This window comes from Gymnoscopelus braueri, assembly GCF_963280865.1.
Source record: "Gymnoscopelus braueri genome assembly, chromosome: 19".
Taxonomy (NCBI): domain Eukaryota; kingdom Metazoa; phylum Chordata; class Actinopteri; order Myctophiformes; family Myctophidae; genus Gymnoscopelus; species Gymnoscopelus braueri.
Window position 1 is genome coordinate 29,827,777 of NC_137621.1, and position 7,919 is coordinate 29,835,695.

A 7,919-nucleotide genomic window follows, 5' to 3' on the forward strand; every position below is an offset into this window, starting at 1 on the left:
CTAGAAGGTGGATTTGGAGGAGATGAAAGCTATGAAAGTAGATCAGGTGTGTGCGTGTGTGTGTGTGTGTGTGTGTCTGTGTGTGTGTGTGTGTGTGTGGTATCACAATGAGCAGTACAAACAGAAAGCTAGCCGAGCAGATCTGGTAGGATTGTAGGCAGCCACCTTGGAAAGACAAAAGCCAGACCCCTGGCATGGCATTTCTTTCTCACTCCCTATTTTTTCATTTCCCTCTCACTCCTTATGGCTGCTCTGACTCCGGAGCACGTGCAGCACACACACAGCCTGCAGAACGGATGATGAATGTAGGTTCTTCTTATCTGCAAATATGATTCACTCCCAAAGTCACACGCAACCCCTCCAACATGCACACAGACACACACATACTGTAATATACATAGTTACGCAGAAGCACACAGCACCACCATTACACACATAAACATACGCACGCATTCACACACATAATTCACAAACACAGTACCACCATCTCCACTCCACCATTTTACATGCATGCATGCCCACACATACATATGTAACAGAGTGGTTCAAAATCTCAGCCTGATGGTCTGAAAGTCTAATATTTCCCCCAAGCTATAGGAAATTCCCTTTGGCTTAGTGGTTAAGATGTTGGCTTTCCACGTGGGAGACCTGAGTTCAAATCCCGGGCGTTACACATATGCATACATACACTGTCTGACACACTTACAACACACAAGCATTAAGTATATTTGGTTACACTCACGTATTTGTACACTTTCTGAGTTACAAATGGATAAATTAACATTGATGATTGTACTGTGTACTGTACGAACATGCAGCAACATAGGTTGAAGGGAAGATTTTCTGTCTCAATTTGATATTGATAGTGTCCTTGGTAGGCAAAACACCTTGGTTTGTCAGGATTTTACCAGTGAATGTGCAAATGTCTACATACTTGTGTAGACACTTGTTTGTGTGCGTGTGTGCGTGTGTGCGTGTGTGTGTGTGTGTGTGTGTGTGTGTGTGTGTGTTTCGTAGACTTACTTCGCAGCCCTTCGGCCCAGCTCAGCACTTGGTGTCTTATCTCCCTCTCAGAAGCCCTGCCACGAATAAAACGATATCGTCTGCATACCCCTGAACAGGGTTAGGGGAAATTATATTGGCGGGGGCACACATACAGAGCCATTTTAACCACTGATTAAGTGCTTAAACAAAATTAACAGCGCTCCATGGACAGCCAGTCCTACTTGGAGAGGGATGGGGTCTGTGAGCTGTTTACCACAAATGACCTGTATGAATGAACCAGTGTACACATCTTTAACAATGTCAACATAAACTTGCGGTAGATGGAATTCCTCAAGAGCTGTTATCATGACATTATGTGCAAAAGTGCCAAATGCATCACGGAAGTCCAGAAAAACTGCAAAGTATTCACTAGACCCATGCTTAAAATCGTCAATTCCTGTTTTGAGACAAAACACATGTTCATTCATGCCTTGCCGATTGATGTAGGCCTTTTGCTTGGGAGACAAGATGTTTTCATCCACAAGCCACGGGAGGATTCGGGCAAGAATGCACTTCATAAACACCTTATAGATGGTAGGTAAGAGGGAAATGTCTCTCCAGGTAGACGGATCGTCCGGGATATTGTCTTTTTGGGGAATTTTATAGATGAGGGCTCCCATCCATGAAGCAGGGACCCTCCTGTTCTCCAAGCAGACATTAAATATAGCTGTCAAAACGTCTGACTGCGTAGCCCTAAGATGCTCATATGAAACACCGTCCATGCCACATGCACTATTACTGGGTAACGCCACCGGAAACTTCCCATGTCGTTATATTTTAATTATTGTTTATTTTTTTAAATGTATTGTTGTACTGTTTTATTGGATCTTGTTTAGTCGATACACTTTTTGTATTAGCTCGTGCTCATTTGATTTTTCTATCTTGTCTCATCTGTTTAAGAAAGTAGGTAGCTGATATATTGCACTTTTACCTTAGCGCTAGGTATACTCTTGGTTGCTTGTTTTTGCAGGAGATGCACTTAAGACTTCTGGTGATTAGTAGTTTCGTTCCCTACCTATGTTGAATGCACTTATTGTAAGTCGCTTTGGATAAAAGCGTCTGACTGTAATGTAATGTAATGTAATGAAACACCGTCCATGCCACATGCACTATTACTGGGTAACGCCACCAGAAACTTCCCATGTCGTTATATTTTAACCCCAAAAATGGAAAAATAGAACAAAAAACATTTCGTTTTCATAGAAACCCTATTTTCTAACATAGTCCCCATATGAGTTGGTGTTATTTAAAAATAAATACATAAATAATAATAATAAAATCAGAACCAGTAGGAGGGGGTGTTGCTCCTAAAAACAAAAAACAGAAAAAAAGTGGCAATATGACAATATGAATGTCAATGTTATTGCTCTTTCTTCTTATATTGTCCCTTCCCTCCTCCCCCTTCCTCCCTCATATCAACTCAGTGTTACCTCTTTTCTTTGAGCAGAATATCTTCACTTGTTCCATGAAGACATTCTGTTCCTTCGCTCGTCTAGTCCGCTCCACTCGATTTCATTCCGGGACGCCATGGTTCTCTTCATGGTTCTCTCCATGGTTCTCTCCATGGTTCTCTCCATGGTTCTCTCTCTCCATTTTTTTCCCCTGGAATATTTGTAATAAAGACATTCATTTTGCTGCACAAATTGAAGAACCATTTCTTTCAGTTTTGCCAGTTCCCACCTGATGTTGTGTGGGAGTTCTGACTGCTCCAGATTGTACTGAATAACTGTTAGCTTGCATAAAGTCTTCAGACTAGGCCTTAAATCTAACATGAACAGTTCATCAGTGTGAACAGGCTCTGCGTTAAAACCAGATCTGAAGAAGTATCGCTTGAATCCATCAAAGATGATCATACGATCTCCCACCATGCAACATAACATTCTATACATTGATAACGGGCCTTTTCCTTTGGGCTCCACCTTCTTCCAGGAGAAGGTCTCTGGATTGAATTTCCACAGATCATTCAAGTCCTTGTTATGGCATTGGCCACCAAATATGTACAGCTCTCCATTGTAGGCAAAGGCTGAATGATCATTGCGTCCTTGTGGGACGCTGAAACGCTGAAAGAGCGCAGGAGTGCTCAGCCAGCAGTTGGTCTCTGTGTCAAACACACTAATGTTGTCGTTATGCCCTCGGTGTATGCCCCCAAATACAAACATCTTTGTCCCAATGATGGTGGCAGAGGAACCCTCGGAAGCAATTGGTGGAGTGCCTCTGGTGTTAATTAAAGACCAGACCATTGTGGTGGTGTCCAACTTGTAGATGACATTAGTGCATTGAGACCTCATTGCGTATATGGCCTTCCCCAAGACACAGGCTGAGTAGTCGCAGTGCCCGTTCTCTGGAACATTCCCACAATCCCTGGGCTTGAACCATCTGTGGGTGTCGACATCAAATGCATAAAGACGTCCTTCCACCAAAATGTAGATGGAATGTTCGATCAGCATAGCTGACTCCAGGCCACATATGTATGGAACCTCAAGGGGATGTTCTCCTCTTCCAGCTATCACAGGGGGTAACATCATCCAGCACAGAGACACTGTGTCGAAGACATGCACTTCAGTCCGATTCCACTTGTTTCCTTCAAAGCAGTAGACCTTGTGTCCAACTACCACAGCACCATGGAACTTGAAGTACTTATTTTCTGTTCGATTCCGATGTACCACCCACTGAAACATTTCACTCACCAACACGAATCAGTGCTGATAACCAATTTACAAGAAGAAGTTGTATGAAAGCAGGTTGATTTCTTGGTAAATCACATTTGTACCTAGGACAAGTCATTTTAAAGGACAGTTACATGGTTGTGATGATGTCATGATGTCATTGCGTGATGATGTCATCAAAATAAGTAAATAATACATTATTACACAAACCAGTGATTTTTAGCGGTGCCAACCGCTCTATATCTGACTTTGTCTGTGTGTCCGTGTGTCCGGGTGTCCGTGTGTCTGTCCGGGTGTGTGTCCAATAAACAAACATTGATAACAACATCAATACGGGGCTCATCAAAGGCACCGCTTCCTTCACACAGGGTGTGATTTTTTAATTAGCAGCTGATTTTATTACAATATCACACAAACACACGCACGAGCGCGCACACACACACACACACACACACACACACACACACACACACACACACACACACACACACACACACACACACACACACAAGCAACCACACTCAAACTCTAACCCTATAGCCCTAAATTCAACTCCTACTACACCTAAACCCTAAACCCCTAATCCTAACCGTAATTATCCCCAACATGAATCTTTTCTTAATTGTAAGCCTAAAAGTATGTTCACACAAGGCACCTTGTATGAAGAAAATTCGCTGTCTATTCTTTTTCTGCTTAAAATGGGGAAAAAAGGTCACGCGATTGACTGAAACAGACTTCAGTATAACTCTATGGAACGTTCAGGACGTAGACCGTAAAATAATATGGACACTTGGACAGAGTCACGCCATTGGTTTCTACAGACCGTAAATGAAGCCTATATATTTTGCAGCGATTTCAAATCCGCCAACTTTCTATATCCGGTTGATATCCGGTCCGAAATGCAGACGGAAATGAATACTATTGGCTGAAACTGCACTCGGGAGAACCAGTAGAAACCCTAGAAACACACCCTTATTTATCATTCGTTCTAAAATAAATGGGACCATAATTTACCAAAATGCATATCATGGTGATTGAAAGAAGACTTTAAACTAGCAACTGGAAGCATGCAAATGTTTATTAAGGTAATAAAATCAAGTGTAAAGTTTGTCCAAAAACCCTTCCGCTTGAATAGAGCCTAATTGCTTCTGCAACCAGCAGGGGTGAAACAGCGAGACTACAGGCCATTCATATGAACTGTCACACTTCCTATATAGCCTCAATTGTAGCCCCTTATAATATTGAAAACAGTGCTTTAAAGTAGAAGGTGGAGATGTGCAGCGACTGGGCCAACGGTGGCGGAGATTACTGTAGGCTGAGACGGACGGACGGACGGACACACGGACGGACGGACAGGGGGCAAAACATAGTCTCGGCCATGCCTTTCGGCCTGGCGGAGACAATAAACATGTAGTAAAAATAAATATTCAATGAAAAAGTTATTACAACAGCAATATACAAATATACAGGCAAATTATGAGAGCACAAACATTTAAATAATTGAGAATTACGATCAACAATGCAGCATCATCTACATCATATGTATATAAAAAATCACACCCTGTGTGAAGTGGGCGGTGTCTTGCTAGCTAATCACAATACTGAATGGAGTCAACCAATCATGTACAAAAAATAATTATTGAAACACTCTTTATGATGGAAGAAACCATAACTTAAAAAAAACAAACTTATGTTTTTTTTAAAGTTATGGTTTCTTATATAGGGCTATGCACATGTTTCATGTGACACTGGCCAATCACAGTCCTGAATAGACTGATTGGCCAATCACGGTGCAGGGTTAGGCGGGGTAAATGTTTGGCCAATCACAGCGCAGGATTTGTTGTACAAATATCCAAACCTCACTTATAGGGGCGGTTTCACCGCCCAAAAATCACACCCAGTGTGAAGTGGGCGGTGTGGTCACAGTGGTCATCACAGTGATGGAAGTGATTCACTTAAAAAAAAACATAAAGGTGTTTTTTTTAAGTGCATAGTCCTATTTATAGGGCTATGCACATGTGTCATGTGCTTCTAGCCAATCACAGTCCTGAATAGAGTCATGGTGGCCAATCACGGTGCAGGGTTAGGGGGGTACACTGGTGGGGGGGTGCAAATTCCAAACCTCACATATAGAGGCGGTTGCACCGCCCAAAAAAATCACACCCTGTGTGAAGGAAGCGGTGCCTTTGATGAGCCCTGTATTGATGTTGTCATCAATATTTGTTTATAGCCCAGCCAATAAGAATGTCCGGAATGCCCGGACAGACACCCGGACACACGGACACCCGGACACACGGACACCCGGACACACGGACACACAGACAAAGTCAGATATAGAGTGGTTGGCACCGCTAAGAATAACAGCGAACAATCAAAAGGGCATTACCTGACTATAGATAATATCAAGGGCCTACAATATGACTAAAATACACATTCCGCTTCAAATCATATTTGTCCACCTGGTTATTCATCCTAAGTTTAAAGAGGTGGTGCCATGTTTTTGCACTTTTTCTGTTTTTCATGTGTCTATGAGGTTGATAGAACTTCATTAAGCCCCCCGGTGGTGTTTTTATGGTGTTTTATGTCTTCTCTGACTATTTGGAGTTTTTTCCTGGAGGCTGAAACCTTGAGGGTCAAATGTGCCAATAGAGAAACAGCGCTTTAGTGACATCACAAAGCCCACACCCTCCCCCTCATTATCATAACACAACAGGTGTGGGCATGAGGAGGAGGAGGGACTAGGACAGGTGGGTGGTGCTAAGGTGGTGGAGGAGGTGCTAAGGTGAGAACCAGGTATACTTAATGCACTGGTGGGTGTGTCTACATAAAAACAACATTTTAACACTTACTGTACACTTTTTTTTTTGTTGAAAAAAATCCTTACATAATAATAATACCTTATGATCAGGTTTTAGGGTTGAAAAATATCATGGCACTCCATCTTTAATATACTGCTTTTGTTAGGCAGAATAGGAGGGAGGGAGGGACACTGGGGACAGGTGTGGGTACCTCCATGACTGACAGCAGGACGAGCACCTCTGTACGGTTGTAATAAAATGCGGGCCACATCATAAGCCCATTTCTCCCAAATGGACTCTTACGGGTCCATTTGGTTACATGTCGTCACCTTGCTAAGTAATTTTTTGAGGAAATTTTTATTTTTGCCTAAGTCAGCTCCTCATGACACTGGCCACCTCTGGTAAAATCGCCCATCTCCTAATTTAAAAGGATCATGCTGTTCCCTCCCCTTTTAGTATAATGGCCTATCTCCCCAGTGTGACTTAGGCCAAAATAGGATTTATTTTGGGCCTAAGTCACATGGTTTTGTGACTTACTTTTTTTTTTACTGATTTAGAAAAAAAATTAAACATTCTTTTACATTTATTTTGGCAGATTTAAGTCAGATTTAATCCTATTTAAACCTATTTAAATCTCTAATGTTACGTAACTGACAGACAGTGTTATTTCTATTTAAATAGTCATAATTTATTATAAACATTTTGGGTGAAATGATTAAGAAATATCATACAGTTTTGTTTTGGATCAGTTATTTATTTTTCCTGAAAAACGTAAAAAAAAATTACATAGGCCATTAGTTTAGCAAGGCGACTATGTGCACACTCTCAGAGTTAAAGGAACACTCTGTATTTTACAGTGAGCACACGCACACAGCCTGGGTTGTCATCATGTCTGCACCATATATCCACAGGAGCATAATGAGGGTCACACCGTTGCAATGTGGGAGTATTTGAACAGCTGTGGCCTCCTCCTCGTTATGAGGATACATCATTAGCCACACACCTACTGTCTCTTTGTCCCTTCACAGCATGCACACGCACACGCACACGCACACGCACACGCACACGCACACGCACACGCACAAACGCACGCACGCACAAACGCACGATTGATTTCTGGGATTCATCAATGTTTTTATTTTAATTTTGCTCTTCTCTTAAGTAAGAACACATATGGGTCAAGAGCACTCTTACCAAGATAAGTTAAAACTCCTTTTCACAGTCCACAAATTGTTTGTCCAGTGCAAGGAAACAAGTTTTACATTTGAGGAACATAAACAAAAACATGACTAATAATAATCAAACTTAGATGAATACATGTTTTAGAGTAATAATGATTGTATAATTGGATTATTGCATTATTACATTATTACATTTGTGGGCTAAAGAAATACTATTGGTCTATTGATCC